General features: G+C 44.7%; 1 protein-coding gene across 5 annotated transcripts in view; it reads right to left on the reverse strand.

The window, feature by feature from the left end:
• The window catches only part of LOC124714486 (thymocyte selection-associated high mobility group box protein TOX-like), a 488,444-nt gene that overhangs the window by 238,874 nt on the left and 226,743 nt on the right, over positions 1–22,827 (reverse strand). For 2 of the 5 annotated variants that reach the window (XM_047243027.1, XM_047243026.1), the window contains exon 2: positions 2,470–2,518. The exons of the other annotated variants lie outside the window; for them this stretch is intronic. The gene's annotated coding sequence lies outside the window, so the exon portion shown is untranslated. The remainder of the gene's footprint in view (positions 1–2,469; positions 2,519–22,827) is intronic. 5 annotated transcript variants of the gene reach the window in all.

Below are 22,827 nucleotides of genomic sequence, written 5' to 3' on the forward strand. Positions count from 1 at the left end.
CTTAGAACTAGTTAAACCAAACTAACCTAAGGACATCACAAACATCCATGCCCGAGGCAGGATTCGAACCTGCGACCGTAGCGGTCTTGCGGTTCCAGACTGCAGCGCCTTTAACCGCACGGCCACTTCGGCCGGCTGCTATCAGTGCATGTATCACGTAGTTTATGATAGTAGAATAGATTGCACTGGCCTTTCGTTTGTCTCGTGTGCCTGTTATTTGCAGAATTTCGTACGCTTTGGCAGATAAAAAAAAGCTAATGGTGAATACATAGGCACTGTTCTGCTGCTCCACACTTATTCAGCATACACAGCAAATATCTAAACTGTCAAGAATAAATGTGTCTCACAAAGCAAGAAATAACACTACGACAGACATCCTACAACTCAGAGACAAAGACGTGACAGCTCTCCGTCATCGTTCTAGACACCACGAAGAGTCTATCTGCAATCCGTTAGGTCAGACAGTAGTAGTTGACGATGAAGTTCGCCATCTGTCGAGAAGCTGTGTGTTACTAGATTTTAGTTGGATTTGTACGTGCTAAGGTATCCGCAGAATGAGAGACAGGTAAAGAACCATAAAGAATTTGAATGCGATATTCGTGTTCAATGTTGAGGCAAATCTAGGAAAACGAGAGTTGAGAGAATCGGCCCGAACTCTTCGTCCCGTCTTCCCATCTATGACACTTTGTTTCATTGCACTACTTTCATATTCCACTAGTGCACTGCTTTAAAACGTATAATCTTGTTATCCTTGATCGATTTTGCATTTTTGTCAGAATTTACCGACCTGTCGACATCGAGATAATCGGATCAGATACGGCTAGAGACGGTGGGCTTAGAGGAACAGCAGTGAGTTTCTATCAGATTTGCTGACAGGATTTTAGAATCCGCTCCTTCACAATATGACCTTGGTACCTTAACCGGTACGCTACCATTTTTTATGCAAATATGTAGTTGTGTAGGACTCTCATGCGCTATGCGGTCACTATCCTGTAGATTCAACTTTTCCTCTTTTCTTCCCGTATTCTAAAGAAAAAGAGAGGTGGTGGATTTGTATCCTCAAACTGTTCGCTACACTACTCATGTTAAACTGCGCTGTGCAGATTTAAAATTTGATGTGGATTTGTGATCTGATCTTTTTAAAAAGTAAATGTGCCGGTAAAAATCACGGCACAGCTAGAGACTAGGGTCGGGACGACTGCCACTCTTCGTCTGCAACGGCAACGCCATAAATCGCTGCCGTAATGCCTCGTTATTGCCGATAACTGTATGGTATTTCGAGGCATATTTAATTGGGCGATATAAAAACGTAATGATAAGAATCAGATTTAGTGCTCAAGCGCAACGGACTAGACACGATTCGGCCATTCGCATCTTTGTATATTACCCCGTAATTTCTTGGGATATTTAATGCGCACTCAGGTATTACGTGTAATAGCGAACGGAGGCAGTCAGGTGAAAAGCTACGTGTGTGCTGTCCCCGGCGGCAGCCACGGCGGACCGCGGCGGGGGAACTATTTTTAGCCGCGTAGACGCCGTCGCATTCCACGCGCGCCGCCATTAGTTTTGTTTATGCAGGGAGCTCCAGTTAGTCACGCACTGCTAACCACGATCATTGCACGAGTTGTTGAGCTGCGTTTTTCGTGTTTTGTTTAATTTTCCGTGATGCGCGTAACAACGCAGAAAAATTAATGGTTTACGCAGCCGACTAACACAGGCATCCAGCTGCGCATACTGCGAGTTTGAGGGCCGCAGCATTATTTGGAATAAAAAGGAAGGCACTAAAGAGAATGTGTTAAATTACGTGGTAACGCATCCTCCGTGAGAGTGACACTGCTAATAAGGGTCCTGTAGTACGATCAGCCCCTTGGGCATAGCTCCCGAGTACATTGTGTTCTAATATTTTAACTAGCTCATTAAACATCTCTTAATAACAAATCTTACAGACCATTTGACGTTCATGGGACGAAATGTTATGGAGGAGCAGTATATTGGCCATTAATGTCCCTGAATTGATCTGTGACTTTTTTTCTTCAATGGTTTAACATGCAATACGCATAGACGTCGTTAGGAACGAAGAACTACCTTAGCTGCACAAGGCTGCACAAAATAATCAGACACGGCGTGGCTGAAGAATCATCCTAAAAGTATCTTTACGTAGTACGGAAAAACTGGGAAGACTTAGCCGTAGCTGTCCCTGAATAGTGATCAAACATCAGACTAGTATAGCGTTTGTGACCTCAGTGTAATAAAAAATTACCTTCTTTTGTTGGAACTTCATCTTTCTCTTTGCCGATAGCTGAAAACAACTGCTCTCTCTATCGTCATAATATATAAAATTGCGTATTGGGTTCAAAAATCACTTGCAGACTACAGAAGCGAGTGAGATCTTCGCAACGAAGGTAACGGGAACGTCCATAAATATAGAAAGAAGTAACGGAGGCAGAAAAAGGACATAATAGTACTTACCTCCAGCTAACAGGGAAGCTCACCGGCTGCTTTAAGGACTGCAACTCACCTGCAAAACCACAAAAATATGTCAGGCTAAACGGTAGCAGATGTGCAGAGGTACTTGTCTAATATTACTGTGACATAAAGAAATATGTCAGACGTAACATCACACATTTCGCGGTCACAGTACTGTGCACCTACGTCCTCCGTCTATTTCAGAACCACTCCTTAGTGTCTATGGCGTAACGAAACAAGACACGTCATACAGCACCTTAATTTTCAGCTGCACAGTGAAACTGGGGTTATTTAATTCATATAAAAGCTTATAAATGTGCGATATCTATGTGACTAGCGTACGAGGGGTGAAGACTTTTCTCAGCGGTGGTTTACATTTCTCTCGCGGTTCGCACTACGCCCGTCTAAACGCATACCGCTCGATCATTCACGTCTTTCAGTTTATCTCCTCGAGCTCATTCTGGTGAGATGAACAGTCACTGGTGTGATAAATGAATGCGACAACGTACTTGACACGAAGCCCGTCTACCATCGTGAGAAATCGGAAATTAAGCCTCAGGCAGAGGACATTCAGACGTTTTACTTAATTCTTTGTGAATATTTGCATCCACTGCTTTCACTAGGCTCAGCTTATCTTTTAAGATTAAACACATGCACAGTCACTTAAGGTGACGTCAGCAACTTCAAGAAAAGTCCTTGCCCAAAGAGAGAAGAGCCACGGGGAGCAAAAACTAATCAAGTGCGAACCCTACAAGGCAGGAGGGGAAAAGAAAGTTCAGTTTGCTCTTCTGGAACTGATGACGTGATTATTTAGTACTTATTTCTCTTCTGGAACTGATGACGTGATTATTTAGTACTTATTTCGTTTCGAACAACTGTATTCGTCTTTCAGACCAAACGAATGGAGTGGCCACAAATAACAAACGATACGCCTTCCGGTGACAAGTCGAGCAGAATTTTAAAACTGCTTAAAAATTTACGCTTGAGGTGCGGATTCGTCCCCTCACAGCGACTCGACTTTCAATAAATAACTCCAACCCCTGTCAGTCGCGTAATTTTAGGGAAAGGCGAAGACAAAACCCTTCTTTGAAAGCACGGCGAGGACGAATGCAATCCAGGGAAAACAAGCGAGGCGAATAAGGAAGGAAAGGCGGGGGGAAGGGAGGGGGGCAGGCAGTGAAAGAACAAGGGGAGCTCTGTAAGCAGCTGTAGGTCGGTAATGAATGTTCCACGCGCCGTTTCCCACCCTCTCTTTTTGCTCGTCACTTGAACCTCGTGGAGGGCTGAACTAGAAGCCGGCGCTGGGATTCTGTTTCCCGCTGGCTACGTCCCGTGAAAACCCCCTGTGCACTGAAGCGGGCCACTCTTGTTGCTCGGTTTGCGACACATTTCTGCTGTTTTTAGTTGTCAGTTTATCTTGCGTAGCATAGACTTTATGTATCAACTATCATGCAAGTCGAGGCTATGAGAGATTTAAATCAGCAGAGTAATTGCACATTCAAAAAATCTGTGGTTTCAACTTGTTATCGACTGAAGCTGCTCACAATAATTTTGCAAACTATAAAACCAAATTTCGAAAACAGTGTACTGATCAATCTCGAGTACAGTACACAAAAGAAGACTACGTTTGTGACACATGATGAAGAATTTAAATATGTTTTTTACTCACTACATATGCGGATCGTAAATGAGAAAAGCGATCGATCGGAAACAGTGGATGGTAGCACAATGAAGTATTCCTTGGAAGTTGAGTAAGAATCGCGTGACCATCACATACATACTGGCGACTGTAGATGCAGGTGCCTCCTAATAAATGGTTATCAGTCGAAGTGGCGATGTGTGACGTTCTTCTGGATTATGTAGGTGCTCGTTACGAGCAAACAATGCACGTATTGTGTCGATTATGTGTAATAAGGCATACATAATTTTGGACACTAGCGTACCATATTGCGTTCGCGAAAGTGTCACTAAGAACAACACTGATCTATTATGGCTGTTTCCTGCCTAGCCCATCTACAGTGTTGGCCATTTTTAAAGCTGATGTCCTCTTGGAAATTAGCTTCTACATTATTGCCGAAAAATGTTTTGATCAGGTTGATGATGAAGGTGATTATGATTTGATCATGGTTTTATGATGTAGATGATAACGAGTTTATAGAGAAGAGACTGATCGATCCCCTCATTCTAGGTGAACTCTGATGTTAACGATGAGGAGAAGGAGGGTAAACAGGGACCTTTTCCATTGTGAAATGCACTTCGATGACACGTTAGTGCAATCCATTACTTTCATTACGAAATTTACACATGTCCACTTATGAAGGCTAGTTGTAAAGTCATTGAAATAGTGGCAGATCGAGTTGGTGCAAAGACATTTTGAATAGCTCGATGCAAGAAAATGGCTCGTTCAAAACAGATTAAATATGTTACGTGTGATACATGATAGTGAACGTACACTGACAACGCTGTCTGTGCTTAACCAAACCTGTGAAATAACCACCGACACCAACAAGTAACCTTGTCAACCACTTCACTAAGCCAGAACAGGAAGTTTACTTTCAGGTTATAACTTTTTAAGGTAGTCGAACATTTTTCGCAATCTAGAGCTTCTGTTTATGCAGGATTATGCTGTTTATGCAGGATTATGATAACCTGAAGACCTGACAGAGCTAGTATGTTAAGACATAATACAGGGGCGCAATGCAAAACTGGCCTGGAAAAAAATTTCGTCAAGTTTAATATGTACAACCCAATCAGGGACCATCTGCCCCACTTCCGTATGATGTAAACCGGCTAGCCTGTCTTAAGGTACATGAAATGTTTTCCATTTCAGTTTTATTTTACCCACGCTGTATATGCATAAGTGTCACCACTGTACAATATGTGCACACTGAGGGATTGTGGTGTTAGTGATTCATTTGTCACGGCCATTGGCGATCAGATGGCGCTCAGGAGCCCTGTCCGTGCGCCCTCTGTTGTGACTCTGCAGGCAGTAACAGGGCTGAATTTACGAGGTGAACAGCGTTTGTAACAATCATCCGAGGGCACAACCATTGCCCAGCAACGAGTATGTACTTCTGTTGAACATCTTCAGGCCCACGGGAAACTGGGTCGACGTATCGACGGACTATTGCACATGGACAATGTATCGATGATGTGTCGCTGCTTTCAGCAGTGGTTTGTGGAACATTCCCACACTTGTAGACCATGTTCTGGACGTTGCGAAACCCGGTCTCAGCTTTCACTGCTGTGTCATCCGGTACCATTGGGAACTGTCAATTGCAGCAACATTAAGATCAACTTGTGTCTCTGGTCGGGCTGCCACAGACACTGCCAAGCGTGGCTATCCTGGTGTCGTGAAAGAGTTCAGTAGAGGGTGGAGTGGCGCTGTGACGTCTTCAGTGACGGAGAGAAGGTATATACGATCGATGGACGTACGCTTGTAGGTCGCAGACCTGGTGAGCTGCCTATTCCAGAGTGCATTCGCCCACCACGCACAGATCCGATCCCAGGCTTCATGATGTGTGTGTGTGTGTGGGGGGGGGGGGGGCGGCTATCAGTTGCAACTCGCGGTCACATTTGGTGTTTCTGCAGTGCAAAGTATTCAGCGTCCGCTATATTGCACAGGCTATTATCCCCGTGCTGCTGCCATTCCTACGACATGAACTTTATCAGCTAGACAATGGACGTTCACATACACCCGTTGCGACGAAACTTGCTGTTCATGGTATTTAACAACTGATCTGGTCAGAAGGGTCACCATACATCTCGCCAATTAAATAAGTATCGGACATGATGAAGCGGAAACTTAGTCGTTCTCCAGGGCCTGCAAGGAAAATTTCCGGATTACAATAAAGGGCGCAAGATGTTTGTCACAACCTACCGCATGATATCCTTCCTTTATGACTGTTTACATGCGCGAATACACACCTGCGTTGTCACCAGGGGGGTACAGCTCTTATTGATGCGACTGTTGGGCCGCCCTTAACTGTGACTTGTTGAATCATTTGATCTAAATTTATCATGTACTTCTACTATGATGAACTAACTGTCACCTCTCTTGTCAGTAAAATGACCTTGTCCCTGAAGGTGCTGTATTTTTTTTCTATGGTATATTATGATAAACAAAACTGAAGACTTGTAGCATGGTACACATATAAAATGTTTACTCACGGATATGACATATAGTTGTGGTTTTAAGCGTCACTGTTGTCAGCCTCGCAGGCTGTAAACTCACTGACACTCCTGAGGTATTAATAACAACAATAGCGGGAGAAACAGAGTAGCCTTGTTTTATAATTTCTCCGTAATGACAACAGCTAAGCAAATGGTCTGCTTCACATGCTCAATTGATACACTCCTTGATAAAGTACTGATTTGGGGGAGCCATAGAAAACCTGAATCAAAATGGCCCGAGAGACATATGCAATTTTCTTCAACCAAAATACGATTTCAGTGTCCAAACAACTGCCCCACTGAGCTCTGTAACAGCAAGGAAGGCCGAGTTGAATTCCAAATAAAGTTCCTGTCTTTCCGAATACCACAGAATAAAAATAGATATATCACATTATTTTCGGTACAGAGAGGTGTTACAGCTAGAAGGAAACACATGAGACACAGATACGAACGCCCAGTCCCATCCCCTTCGCCTCTGTCACTACACAAACAAAGAGAGAGACAGGGAGAGAGAGGCAGCAGGTTGATGCACGTGACACACACTGTGGGATGAGCAGCGCGAAACAATGGCCGCCACCGCCACGGTAACGGTGCCATCGGCGATGGGGCGGAAATCAAGGCTCCGGTGGCTGCAATCTGGAACAATTTCCTCCCTGCCGTGCTAATGAGCGCGGCGCGGCGCGCGCGGCAGTATTGGAATTATCGCGGTTTTCTCGCAGCTCGCGAGGCGTTCGCCAGCTATCTGTCAATTTCCTGGCGCGAGCCGGCTCGCGCAAGACGACGCGCAGCCGCGTCCTAATGCGCCAATTTGCTGACGCGTCGCTCCTCGCGGATTGCCGTTAATTCGCAATACCCCGCGCGGCTCAAACCTGACCCGCCTGCTGCAGAACTACCTCTTCCACAACATCCAATTGGTGGATTGTAACGCGCGCTACGAAATAGATCGACTATTATAAATTATATTTTCACACTAAACTGCTGGCTTGCACCCAGCTGACACACGTGAAAGTGTACGATAATGAAAGCAATAAAGTTCCAGTATACATGAGTACTCAAACGAGGTATTTTCGAGATAACTGCAAATGTGTGGAACGAGCTGCCATTGACTTCAGTGTGAGAATTGTCCTTCTTAGTGCACATGTATTTGAAGTGTAACAAGTCAGTATGGTCCGACGTGGACTGGTCGCGCAGAGCCTGTACCTTGGCGTTCAGGATTACCTGGCCTCATTCGTCTGGATCTTTCTGTCTGCGGTCATCTCCAAAGTAAAGTGTTGATATGTGTGAAGAACTGAAGCTTCGAATTGTCGAGATGATCTGGGGATATTTGAAAGAATTCTTAACTCAATGCGGAAAGGAGTGTAATGGTTCAAATGGCTCTGAGCACTATGGGACTCAACTGCTGAGGTCATTAGTCCCCTAGAACTTAGAACTAGTTAAACCTAACTAACCTAAGGACATCACAAACATCCATGCCCGAGGCAGGATTCGAACCTGCGACCGTAGCGGTCTTGCGGTTCCAGACTGCAGCGCCTTTAACCGCACGGCCACTTCGGCCGGCCAAAGGAGTGTAATGCTGCGTTGAAATGCGAGTACGATAGGTGAAACACCTCCTCTAACAAGTACGAGTGTGCATTAAACTATACCGTGTAACGAGCTGAAGCAGTTTTGTATTTGTTGTTAACGTAATGCCGTGGGTAAAATTTGTGTCCAGTTAAATGAGACTCAATTGATAAATTTACATGTGAAACACATTTGTACTAACTATCACAATATTTCATATTGTTGTCAGTGTCGGCTCGAACAAATCATTCGCGATTATGTAGCGAAAGGCTCGTTTTCGGATGCGTGTTTACTAGATCGTCTTCGCTTGTATAATTGCGTAGGCTTCCGGCCAGAGCCTGACGACACCATACCCAGAAAACTTTTATGTCGTATTCGCTTGTGTTATCATGCATCTTCAGGCACCTCAGTTTTCGCTATTAATTATGACACAATCTGTATGGTACATCCAGGGAAGAGGGAAAACAGAAGTCGTATAAAAAAGGAAACGGTGACGAATAATGCAGGAAGACAATAATATCGAATCAAAGTTAACAGTGAGTGATATCTTGCAGTTGGCATCGCGGTCTTTCAAAATAATAGGAAGCATTGTTAATGGAATCCTAAAGCTTATGGAAATAGACATTCATTAACATAAAAATGGTTCAAATGGCTCTGAGCACTATAGGACTTAACTTCTAAGGTCATCAGTCCCCTAGAACTTAGAACTACTTAAACCTAACTAACTTAAGGACATCACACACATCCATGCCCGAGGCAGGATTCGAACCTGGGACCGTAGCGGTCGCGCGGTTCCAGACTGTAGCGCCTGGAACCGCTCGGCCACTCGGCCGGCCATTAACATAAATCTTGGTAACTTTTGCGTTTAAAGACAAGAAAAAAGTTTTCAGACAGTAATCTAAATATGAGTTCAATGTCTTTCTGCTTAATTCTATTCTGTTCTGTAATATTTCTTGTAGAAGAAACTGCACTGTGCCAACAGACTTACGTTTCACAAGATATAGAGGAGATTCCCTCAAAATCCACAGCTCGATAGCAGCTGCTGTGCGACTTATCCACTAGAACGGTCTTTGAATCATGCCCGAGTTTAAAGACCCTCTTTAATAGAGCGATTAGCTAATCGAAAAATCTGCCGTAGAAGACTACAGTTTAAACTAAGTGAAAGTTCCATATTCGTGCGTTATTTTCAAAGGCTATACAGTTCAGAAATCTTTCATCGTTACCTTACACATTTCTACAGTAGCCTCTTTTTTACGGATCCGTACCTTAGTCGGTAAAACGGGACGCTTATATGATCTCTGTGCCACTGTACCTGTTCGAGTGTTAAAAACTCTTTTTTCACGATTTGGTAGACGTATCAAGTTGAAATTCATGTCACATACTAAGATCTGCGGTCCCTTGGCGGTGTAAAAAATTGCAGCTTCCAAGACCATACCAATCAAAAGATACAGTCACTTATGTCACACATTTCGACACTTGAAAACTCGCTCATTTTGAGACTTACAGTCTATTAGACCTAGAATCATGAATTTTGGCAAGAAGTAAGGTTTGACTGTACTAACAAAGAAGAAGACCAGAAAATCGGTTATTTTTAATTATGCCACACGAAAAATGTATTTGTTTTGTCATATGTTATCCGACTTCGGACTTAAAGCATTCTCGAAGGTCTTGGAATTCCCGGGACTGATATCTTGCCCGTATCAGTGTCGTAACAGGCAAAAATCATCATCGACATTCTGGATTCCCAGAATGGATGAACTGTCTGTTACATAATTAAGTTTGTACGTAACCCTCACAGCGCAAGTCCTACCCGCACCTGGCGATTTTTTTTTATACTTTGGCGCCTTGTACTTGACAATGTTTTATCTCGGTCCTATACGGAAAGTGAAGATCGCGTTAGCAGACGAGTAGCACTCGACGGATAGAAAACTCGTAATAAGAGTCGGTGATATGAGATACCTGAATTTCTGGAACAGACCTTAGCAATACCGTTGTGCAAGAAATACTTGTCGGCTTCCACACGCAGTCAGCACTTACGATCGACATATCACGAGTCGGCAGTGTTCACAAATCGTGACTACAACGCGAAACATGTCGAGCAGAGGCGTAACCGCACGGTGTAGCGAGGAAGGGGGGGGGGGGGGGGGGGGGGAGAGGCGTCACGAGAAGCGTGCGAGGTGGACCCCAGATGGGACCGGGCGCCGCGTGCCCAGTGCTAATCGCCAACCTACCAGAAGCCGGGCGTGCTCAGCTCACAGAGCAATCGGACAAAATTCGTCCCGCACCAAAATAGTTGGTCTCCGAACTACTACGAAACTGAACAGCGGCACTTATTTCTCCAAGCGTGGCATCTTCCAGTTGAGTAGAAGCCGCGAGATGTTTAAATACTATAGCAACGAGTCATGATAGACGACGTCAGTAGCCGCGCGGGATTAGCCGATCGGTCTAGAGCGCTGCAGTCATGGACTGTGCGGCAGGCCCCGGCGGAGGTTCGAATCCTCCCTCGGGCATGGGTGTGTGTGTGTTTGTCCTCAGGTTAAGTAGTGTGTAAGCTTAGGGACTGATGACCTTAGCAGTTAAGTCCCATAAGATTCCCCACACATTTGAACGACGTCAGTAGTGCACAGCTACTACCGTAAGGAGGCGGATCCTGATGTAGGTGACGTGGTTTACGTGCTAAGTGAATACGTGTGTACTAAACGGCAGCCAGGCAATGTGTTTACTTCAAATAATAGCCTATACGTTACAGTATAATACTCTTCGTGCACTGTTTCTGACGAGTGTATGTGACTCGTTAAAACTCTGTACTGCACCGGGATTCGAATCGGGACCGCTGTCTTTCGACAAGAGGGCGCTACCAATCACGTGATCAGGGCACGCTTCACGGACCAACTTCAAATCTTTAGCTTCTCTGGAGGACGTTCCATTTCATAACCGGTAGCACACTGCTGGGAAAGGAAGAAATTCAGATCCGAATCTCAATCTGGCCTATTGTCTTGTCACATGTAATCGCCATAGCATTTACTCTGCAAAGCGCAAATATTCTCGGTAATTTCCACTTCGACGAATTCAATCTAAGTTTTAAAAACTTAAACGCTCTGAGCCTAAAAATATTGCCCAAATCCCTTAAAAGGCATTTCCAGTGAGGTAAAGTCAAGGTAAATCTCAACTGTTTGCAAGCACTTCTCTGTCGATCGCTTCACCACTCATAGTCAGTGGTTCTGGAAAGCGCCCGTCACTTTGTACCACCAAGTGACCTGAGGCTACAGATCTGATTATTAGACTCATACAGAGTACAAGTTCGGATTGATTAAGAGGGTGAAGAAAACCCCCATGTCGACTTTCAAGCAACTACTACCACACTCGCCTTAGGAGATGCAGAGAACAGCGGGAAACTTCCATCAGTAAGGTCAGACGTCGATTAAAGCCCCGCTCCCAAATGCGATTCCAGTAATCATCCTGCGGACGTTGTAGCTCTGTGATTATAGTGTTTTAAATTTCTGTGTCACCGCAGCCAGTGGATAACAACAGCGAAGTGCTAACACCACCAGACACCTCAGGAACCTTTCACTTCAAGAACCGCTAACCAACTGGAACGCGAGTTAAGAAAACAGTTTTTCAACCGACATGTTTTAGTTGTGTGCTACAGGTTAGCAATCCTCGTGACACACATTAAATCAGTGTATAGCTATGATGGATATAGGGAATGAGAATGTGTTGCTTGGCGATATATGTCGAGATTTGTCAGGAGGACTTCTTGATAGGTATTTTGTCAATTTCGTAAGAATTGTCTGTCAGGCTTCAACGGGTCACTCTGTGACGAGAAACCCGAGTAAAAAGAAATAATGTTTCATCGATATCCGCAGTGGCTCTGTTCGCCAAGTCAGGAGAAAAAATTGGGTGTCGTCTTGAATTGGGAACCATCCTCTTTTCTCCACGGGTTATTTATGGAAAGCAAGACAATGCTGATCCGGCAATGACTTCAACAGAGCTCATTTCGAATGCTGATATGGTAGCACTACACTCCAATGCTTCACTTCTGCGGTAAGTCTCACTATCGGCTCGTAACAAGGAAACATCAGAAGCAGAGATTACTCCTAACTAAATATCGACGCATGTATGTAGTCTGGAAGAAAGCTACGCTACTTATCAGACTACGTACACTGCGCGTAATGTACAGTGATTTGTTAGACATAAATAAAGATTGTGGTAGAGATCGTTCACTTAGAATAGCACGTGGTGCATCGTCATGCGTTAGACTAGAGTTGTCCTAGATGGTGAGTGTTCATCGGAGGTGAGGGTATCATCTGGAGTGCCCCAGGGAAGTGTGGTAGGTCCGCTGTTATTTTCTATCTACATAAATAATCTTTTGGATAGGGTGGATAGCAATGTGCGGCTGTTTGCTGATGATGCTGTGGTGTACGGGGAGGTGTTGTCGTTGAGTGACTGTAGGAGGATACAAGATGACTTGGACAGGATTTGTGATTGGTGTAAAAAAATGGCAGCTAACTCTAAATGTAGATAAATGTAAATTAATGCAGATGAATAGGAAAAAGAATCCTGTAATGTTTTAATACTCCATTAGTAGTGTAGCGCTTGACACAGTCACGTTGATTAAATAATTGGGTGTAACATTGCAGAGCGATATGAAGTGGGACAAGCATGTAATGGCAGTTGTGGGGAAGGCGGATAGTCGTCTTCGGTTCATTGGTAGAATTTTGGGAAGATGTGGTTCATCTGTAAAGGAGATCGCTTATAAAACACTAATACGACCTATTCTTGAGTACTGTTCGAGCGTTTGGGATCCCTATCAGGGTGGATTGAGGGAGAACATAGAAGCAATTCAGAGGCGGGCTGCTAGATTTGTTACTGGTAGGTTTGATCATCACGCGAGTGTTGCGGAAATGCTTCAGGAGCTCGGGTGGGAGCCTCTAGAGGAAAGGAGGCGTTCTTTTCGTGAATCACCACTGAGGAAATTTAGAGAACCAGCATTTGAGGCTGACTGCAGTACAATTTACTGCCGCCAACTTACATTTCGCGGAAAGACCAGAAAGATAAGATAAGAGAGGTTAGGGCTCATACAGAGGCATATAGGCAGTCATTTTTCCCTCGTTCTATTTGGGAGTGGAACGGGGAGAGAAGATGCTAGTTGTAGTACGAGATACCCTCCGCCACGCACCGTATGGTGGATTGTGGAGTATGGATGTAGATGTAGATGTAGAAGAATGCAGTGAGTGCCGTTGAGAATATTACTGGTAAACAGCAGAGCTAGCGGAAGCAGAGGCAGAGGGTGAAGGAATAAAAGGAACAGGAGCTGCGAGGAAAGTTGTTTATTTTGCGCGCAAGGTGGGCCGCGCATTGATCACGACTTAACACGACATGAGGCCTCAGTGCGAGGGAGTGGGGAGCAGCAGCCGCTGGAGACGGCTCGGCTCGGCTCGCGTTCCTATTGATTTTATTGTCGACACACGGGGGAGGCGGCTCGCGGGCCTACCGCTCTGCCCGCGGGGACACCATTTTCATACCCGAGGCGAGGCGCAACAGTGTCCGGAATGTCGGCGCGCAAACACGGAAACTCACAAAGTGGCCGCTCAATTCGCTCACTCATGAATATTTACGTCCACGGTGATGGAGCCGTGTCCTGCGATGAAATTAATCGCGAACCACAGCGTAAGAAGCTCATAAACAAATTTCAGTGCCATTTAGGCACATCAGAAGGAGGAGTGGCGAGTCTGCTGCTTAGGGTATCATACCTTGCGGAGTTATTTTCTTACCGTAACGTGAACTGGAATTGTACGAATAAACAAAAGTTACCGAAGTAGTTGTGTGCGTTGCAGCCTAAAAGCAGTTATCGCGGAATCTAAAAAAGTAGCAACTGTAGAACGTTCTTTACGGGAAATTAGCGGTTCTCATTGGGGGATTGGACGATTCTCCATGCCGCGCTTTTCACTGTGGTTTCCAAAAATACTTCCGCGTAGGCTTGCGCCAGATGTAGTGATCTGCGTCTACACAAACGTGTCGTTTTCTGTCATGATAATTTTCAATTCGACGACGTCGACGCCGATTTGAAAGACTCAAAAACGGAAACAAATCCTAATGGTCCATTGCTCGGTGCATAAGACGGTGCAGACACAATCGCACTCTGCTGTTATTACTTGGCGAGACGAACTGGTTACCCGGCTCGAGCTAGAACTAACTTAATCATTTGATTAAGCTACAGTTAAAAGTAACGCACATTGTTACCTCACAGTGCGAGCGCGAAAACTGATTGTGGAAACTATCTTCCGGGAATCTTCCGTAATTAGTGTCAATATGAATGAGAAGGGTGTGATATTGCCGACAGAGAAGGTGACGGAAGCGATGCAGACGAGCAGAAGTTAAACTATTCCATACAGGTGCTTCATTATGTACAGACGAAAGAACATAATTGAAAAAAAGACCTAGAAACAGAAAAAAGCGTTCGTATGGAAAAATGATGCTTCAGAATTAAAGGGGCCTGTGGCTCATTTCAGACGAACCGTGGATTCACAAACACTACACTCTGAAAATGTGTAGCAAAGTGACAGTGTGTGAGGCGTATTGCCAAACAGAAATGCCAGACAACCTTTCATTGTTATAAATAGTGAGTTTCGGTTCATCTTCACTATTCCTCAGTACCTGTGGTCAAGGGTCAAGTCTTTGATTAGTAATCAAAACGTCCTCGGTACTGGGTTCGAAATCCGCCTCCGTTTAATTTTTTTTTTTTAATAATCAACATTGGCAGCCGAAGATTTCTGGCATAAGAAGTCACCCACATTCTGCCAATGGCCTTTTCAAAGAGGGCGGCGGAACGGAAAGAGGTCCAGGGCACTCTCTTGTCTTTGGGGTGGAGAACTGCTCCTAAAGGCAAAATAATCAGCAACGACCAACCGCATGAGGATCCAGAAGGCGATGGAAACCACTGTATTAAAGGCAAATAACGTGTATCCACAGGACACGTGGCGTCTAGTTGAAAAAGCGTCATGATGATCTCTCCATTGGCAAAAGATTCCGGAATAGTCCCCCATTCGGATCTCTGGGAGGGGACTGCCAAGGGAGAGGTGCCATGAGAAAAAGATGGAATAATTGACGAAAGGATAGCGTTCTAGGAGTCGGGGCGTGGAATGTTAGAAGCCTGAACGTGGTAGCGAAGCCAGAAAATCTGAAAATGGAAATGCAGAGGCTTAGTCCAGATGTTGTAGATGTCACTGAAGTTAAATGGAAAGCAGACACGGATTTCTGGTCAGGTGAATATAAAGCAATATCAATAACAGCATAAAATGGTTTAACTGGCGTAGGGTTCGTTATGAAAAGGAAGGTAGGGCAGAGACTGTGTTACTGTGAACAGTTCAGTTCAAATGGTTCAAATGGCTCTGATCACTATGCGACTTAACTGCTGTGATCATCAGTCCCCTAGAACTTAGAACTGTTTAAACCTAACTAACCTAAGGACATGACACACACCCATGCCCGAGGCAGGATTCGAACCTGCGACCGTAGAGGTCTCGCGGTTCCAAACTGTAGCGCCTAGAACCGCACGGCCACTCCGGCCGGCAAACAGTTCAGTGATAGGGTTGTTCTCATCACAATCGACAGCATACACACAGCTACAACGATAGCTGAGGTATACATGTCGATGTGGCAAGCTGAAGATGAAGAGATAGAGAAAGCATATGAGGATATTGGAGGGATAATACAGTACGTAAAGGGAGATGCAAATCAATTGGTCATGGGGAACTGGATTGCAGTTGTAGGGGAAGGAGTAGAATATACGGTTACAAGAAAATATGGGCTTGGGACAAGGAATGAGAAAGGAGAAAGATTGAGTTCTGTAATAAATTTCAGCTAGCGAATACTCCTTTCAAGAATCACAAGAGGAGGAGGTATACTTGGAAAAGGCCGGGTGATACGGGAAAATGTCAGTTAGATTACATCATGGTCGGACAGAGATTCCGAAATCAGATACTTGATTGTAATTTGTATCCAGGAGCAGAGATAGGTTCAGATCAGAGTGTAGTAGTGCTGAACAGTAGGCTGAGCTGAAGAGTTTAGTCAGGAAGAACCAATACGCAAACAAGTGGGATACGGAAGTACTAAGGAATGAAGAGGTACGCGCTTGAAGTTCTCTAACGCTATAGATACAGCAATAAGGAATATCTCATTAGGCAGTGCAGTTGAAGAGGAATGAACATCTCTAAAAAGAGCATTCACAGAAGTTGGGCCGGCCGGTGTGGCCGAGCGGTTCTAGGCGCTTGTCTGGTACCGCGCGAACGCTACGGTCGCAGGTTCGAATCCTGCCACGGGCATGGATGTGTGTGATGTCCTTAGGTTAGATAGGTTTAAGCAGTTCTAAGTTCTAGGGGACTGATGACCTCCGATGTTAAGTCCCATAGTGCTCAGAGCCATGTGAACCATTTGAAGTGCTCGGATTAACTGTTCAACCCCCACATCGAAGAAGCAATGATGGAAATAAAATAAAGGTTCAGGAGTGGAATTAAAATTCAAGCTGAAAGCATATCAATGATACGATTCCCTAATTACATTGCTGTCCTGAGAGAAAGTGAAGGAGAATTACAGGATGTGCTGAATGGAATGAACAGTCTAATGAGTACAGAACACGGATTGAGAGTGAATGAAAGAAAGACGGAGGTAATGAGAAGTAGCAAAAATGAGAACAGCGAGAAGCTTAACATCAGGATCGATGGTCACGAAGCAGATGAAGTTAAGGAATTCTACTACCTAGGCAGCAAAATGACCAATGACAGACGGAGCAAGGAGGACATCAAAAGCAGACTAGTACTGGCAAAAAGGGCATTCCTGGTCCAGAGAAATCTACTAGTATCAAAAATTGACCTTAATTTGAAGAAGAAATTTCTGAGAATGGACGTATGGACCACAACATTGCATGGTAGTGAAACGAGGACTGGAAAAACTGGAACAGAAGAGAATCGAATCATTTGAGATGTGGTGCTACAGACGAATGTTGAAACTTAGCTGGACTGATAAGGTAAGGAATGAGGAGGTTCTGCCCAGAATCGGAGAGGACAGGAATATGTGGAAAACACTGACAAGGAGAAGGGAAAAGATGATAGGACATCTTTTAAGACATCAGGCAATGACTTCCCTGGCACTAGATTGAGCTGTGAGAGCAAAAACTGTAGAGGAAGACAGAGATAGGAATACATCCAGAAAATAATTGAGGACGTAGGTTGCAAGTGCTACTCTGAGATGAAGAGGTTTTCACAGGAGAGGAATCCGTGGCGGGCCGCTTCAAACCAGTCAGAAGACTGGTGACTCACAAAAAAATTCCTCAGTGACAATAACAGGAATACTTCGAACTATCATGTACAAATCGACAGAAAAAAATTAAAAACACCTAGAGATAAAGAGAGTCGAAATTTTAGCATTAATTAAGGATTCACTAACCTTCTCCTCTTTATACCATTGACAAAATTTTTGCTAGAAAATCGTTCCCTTTTACTACCGCCATACGATCTAGACCTAAAATCTTACAAACCTGGTCTGAAATCGTGCAAAAAATAAGATCTGTAGTGATAATACGCTCTGTAATCTTTACTTCCAACTGTTACGCAACCTTGACAGTCGTTGTGAAAGATTTTGATCCTATGAATTGGTATTAATCTACCAGCAGAATAAATGGTAGTCACTAAGCGAATAATATGGCCATCATTTTTATTTTAAAATTTCACAAGGACCTGTGGAACAATATTGGATCCTGGATAACGCATTTTTATCGCCTAAGAGGTCTATGTGACAAAGGCTAAGCGCTTTCGTGTTTGAAAGCATTGCAATTTTCTCACAAACAAGTTTGTTATTCCAACATTACGCAATAAGTGATAGTACTTACGAGTTGAAGCTGAGAACTGTGAGTGCCATTTCATGCTACAAGAGAGGTATTGAGCAGTAAAGGGATAAACACTAAAAAAATATGCACTGCGTACGTACCAAGAACAGTCACACATCGTATCATTATCATCCATGTACATCGTGCGAAATGACCGTGGAGATGAAATCATAACAAACTGCAGTTCTTAACGAGGCTTCCGAGAGTCGTTCAGCCAGCGCACATTCGAAACTAACTGCGGAAAGCTTAATACCGTTTACACGCAACGTCTGTTGCTGAAGATGTACTTCTCTTCCGTACAAGAAATAGAGCTTCCATTACGGTCGAGATAATACATAATGGCATCTTATTTTAGCCTGTTGCGTTAATACGAAAACTGCCAAAAAATACTTCATTATTCTTTATTTATACACGGCTAAACCAATATTCGTAGGAAGGCACTGGAAAACTTTGTTGCTTATGAGGGAGTCATTGCCTAGATACAGAATATGTCAAACACTCTATGTTAATGTCAAGTAGAAAATGGTGAAAATTAATCTATAGGAAATTCGCCAGTAATGCATGCATGTCAATTCTCAAGTCGTGTCCATTTATTCACATCGCACTGTATTATTAGCGGCGTACATAATTCAGTATTTCCATTTGCCTCGTGATATGCTCACACAAAACGTCCCAGACAGATGATCAATAACTCAACGGAAACAAAAATGTAAATTTCTTTTTTTTATTTGTGAATTACGGCGGACGTTTCTGATGGATGGACATCAAAAATACACAACGCTCTCGCTACGCTACATGATGTTACGTGAAAAGCCTGTGAAATGTGCGAGATGTTAACAGGCTGGTCACGACGGAATATACAAGGCTGCAACGTGAAACATACGGCTAGTTATGACAATAGGATATAGGCAAAAACTCGGCTTACGGATGGCTTCCTCCATAATAACTCCTCTAGGCGGAATATAAAATGAAGCCGTGGAAAGTTTTGTCGAAACACGTGTCTCAAGGGGCAGCAATCTGGCAATGTATTACGCTGCTGAAGTGTAACGCAGCTTTCCTGGAATGGGCCGGGCAGCATGTCACGCTTTTTGTGCCACGGTAGGACTCTTACGACCTCATCCGCTCTCAGAAGAAGAAACATGGCCACGCAAGCCAAGATCCTCTAACAACGGGCCAACACAAGAGTTACCGTAGAGCCCGCATCACTTATGTCTGTGATCAGCGAGTGCTACCACTAAATGGAAGGGGACGTGGACAGAGGAATATCGTGTTGTTTTCATTTTTACATAGATAATAAAGATTGACGAAATGAAATGAAATGAAAGGGTCCGCACAACACTGCTAAAAGGACGTACGGCGCATAAGCAGTCCAGCATTGTGACTATCTGCAAAAAAACGCTACCGAATGTTCGAAAATGTTGCAGTAGGCATATAACGATTACATTTTTCCGCAGTCTACTGCATTTCTATGGTTCGTACACATTAAAGGAAACCCTGTTTCTTCATGCGATTTGTTTCGGTTGACGCCTTGAATCGCAACTTCTTGCTGTTACTGCAAGAGAAGATCGTTGAACGATGTCGAATACAGGCGAGATTTACGCCAGTGCCATCACCACTTAACTTGAGTGCACGACATCCCGACGTCATTACTGATGAAAGCTGACTTCGCTGTTATGATCCAGAAACGAAACTGTGTGAAAGTCATCTGGTTCGCCGAAATCACCGGGCTGTGGGATAGGCTGCGACAAATTTCTTATTCAGTTACAGTGCAAATGTTTATCAATATCTGCGTTTTACAAATGTTATCAGGTTCTTTAATTTATCGTGTTTTGATCTTGTGTGAACGAAAACGAATTGAGCTCTTTCTGTATATGGAGAGAGACTGTGCATATGGTAAGGCACCAAACCTGCTGGGAAGAAGTGATTGGATAACTGCCCCTTCCTTGACCAAATGGCTCTGAGCACTATGGGACTCAACATCTTAAGTCATAAGTCCCCTAGAACTTAGAACTACTTAAACCTAACTAACCTAAGGACATCACACACACCCATGCCCGAGGCAGGATTCGAACCTGCGACCGTAGCGGTCCCGCGGTTCCGGACTGCAGCGCCAGAACCGCACGGCCATCGCGGCCGGCTTCCTTGACCAATCCGAGCTTCTATTCCGTCTGAAAACGACATCATCGTTCATGGTACAGTAACTCCTAGCTTGTCTTCTTTCCTTGAATAAATTTTCATTGTGTTTATAATACTTAACAGTGTTATCCAACATCTGGAAACACTAAATACGTGCATCATCCTCCAACACTGCCCTGTTCTTATGTTACGTGTGACTTTGCTTTTCGGTCTGTTCGTATCGAAGCAATGCTGTAATCGCATCTGGAAGCCGTATTTATTACTTGTGTTCGCAGCGCATAGAGCTTTGCCGTGTCGAACAGCACGACTGTCTTTCCGTGGCTCCAGATTATCATTTTGAACGGAGTGTCGTGCTGAAGCCGCGAGAGGACTAACGGCACGGGCACGTGACTGTCAGGAGTGCCACTGTAGCCGAGCTGGTAGAAACACGGACGGCGGAAATCCAGTAAGCGGCAGCAAGTGCAATCAGCAACATCGGCTGGAATCCAGCACCGTTGCCAGGGGGGAAGCGGTGGACAAGCCTGCGGTGCGCCGCCAGGGGCCGGATTGGCGTGGCGGTCGAGGTGTCCGTAACGGCGGTGTGGGCCTGACGGGGTTGGAAGGGATAAGGTAGTCAATCGCTGCACAGAGACGAGTGAGCGAGTTGGGGCAGGCGAGAGCGAGGGCCTCGAGAAACTGGTGCATTGCGGTACATCACTGCGGCTTGCGCGAGGCCTACGAGAAAGACAGACCGCGGCTCGTACGTCACAGCACGTCACACTGCAGGTTGCAGGTCTTACGAGTGCCAGAATCCGTTTCCCGGGGAGGGGGGCGGGGGAGTGAGTAACTATTTCAGACGAATTTAATAATTCTTAACTGCGCTTTTAAATGAATGCATGCGAGCTGTCGATAGCACTCGACAAATTTACGACTTTTAGTGGGTACCTCTTCATTGACATATTGATTTCCCATGAGCCCTGCTCGGAGCTGTGCGTTCGCGAAGTATGGCAGACAGAGTGACTACTGGGATGTCACAGGTTCTCTGCTGGGCCCCATCTTTCTCATGCGCCCCGACTCGCGCTATGTATGGCCGTTTCTTGGACACGACAGCATGATGGACAGCGATCACAGAGGAGGTGGGGAAGGGTCTTCTGCACTCAAGAGGAGCACTATCTGAATGCTTTTACAGTTCACGTTTGCCTGCTGACGGTTCTGCAGTTTACACAGTGAACTGTGTCGTATACGGATGGTGTATTTGCTATGCACAAATTCTGCACAGAAGTCCATGCTTATGTGACAAGTCGTCGTCGTTGCCGTCATCGTGTATTGATGTCACATGAAAGCGCGCTATGAGCGAGAGCAGTTCTACTTGTTAACTACATGCTGTGAGTGTGATTAATTATATTAATCCTAAAGTGTTTTGCTTAAACTACGCCGTGAGCGTGACTGCTTGGAATCCTCCTCGTTACTTGTCCTATGGGAATAGTACTTGAATTGCGTACCTGTCCTATGGGACGTCTACACTATCTGATCAAATGTATCCGGGCACTTATTACTGGGAATTAATGTGGACTGTGTCCACCCGTCGCCTTTATGATGGCTTGAACTCTGCTGGGGACAATTTCAATACTGTCTGAATGTCTGTGATGGAATGGCAGATCTTTTTTCCGCAAGAGCCCAAACCAGTAAAGGTAGTAATGGACGCTGGGGTCTGGAGGGAAGTCGATGTTCTAACTCGTCGCAAAACAGTTCCACTGGATACAGTTAGGGACTCTTGGCAGACCAGTTCATTTGTTATGTTGTTGTCCACAAACCACTGCCTCACAGGTTCTGTTTATGACAGGGTAGTTATATCCTGCTGCATTCAGCGTTCTCTTCAGTGCAATTACGGGTCTACACCCTAACCACGACAAATACCCCATACCGTAACACCACTTCCTCCGTCATTGTGCTAGCATGTCTGCTGGTAGCACTGTGGAATTCACGAGTGCTGTGAAGCGATTTTTTACAATCACCCTCCGCAAGCTCGACGGTCTCTGTCCGGCAGTACAGGAGACCTGCCTGGTCTTGGTTTGACTGTGGTTGTTCCTTCGCGTTTCCACTTCACAGTCGCATAAGCAACAGTTGACTTGTGCAACTTTAGAAAAGTTAAATGTCCCTAAGGGATTTGCAACTCAGATGACATCTAATGACGAGTACACGTTCAAGTCACTGACCTCTTCTGAACAACATATTCTGCTGTTATTACTGTTCTCTACTGACAACACAGTACTTCCCGCTTCCTTTTATACTGGCGGATCCGTATCTCGTGACACCTAGTAGTCTATTACGCATTACACAGCTGTGTCCGGATACTCGTGATCAAGTGTACTTCGAGGAAGACTTCGAGATTTTGCACCGCGCCTCAATTACTTCTCGATAGAAGCAATCATGCCGCCTCCCTAAAGGCTAACTTCTATATGTGTTGTCGCTTTGAGACCCCACCAGTAGCGAGGTAATTAGAGGCAAATATTAACTCATTTGCACAACTAATAAATAAGGGCTACGGATATGCTGCTGAAAGCACTTGAGTGTTCATTTAGATTTACTTAAGCATTTTATTTGAATACACCCAATCGAAAAAGAATAAA

Source organism: Schistocerca piceifrons, chromosome 1, assembly GCF_021461385.2.
Source record: "Schistocerca piceifrons isolate TAMUIC-IGC-003096 chromosome 1, iqSchPice1.1, whole genome shotgun sequence".
Classification (NCBI taxonomy): Eukaryota; Metazoa; Arthropoda; class Insecta; order Orthoptera; family Acrididae; genus Schistocerca; species Schistocerca piceifrons.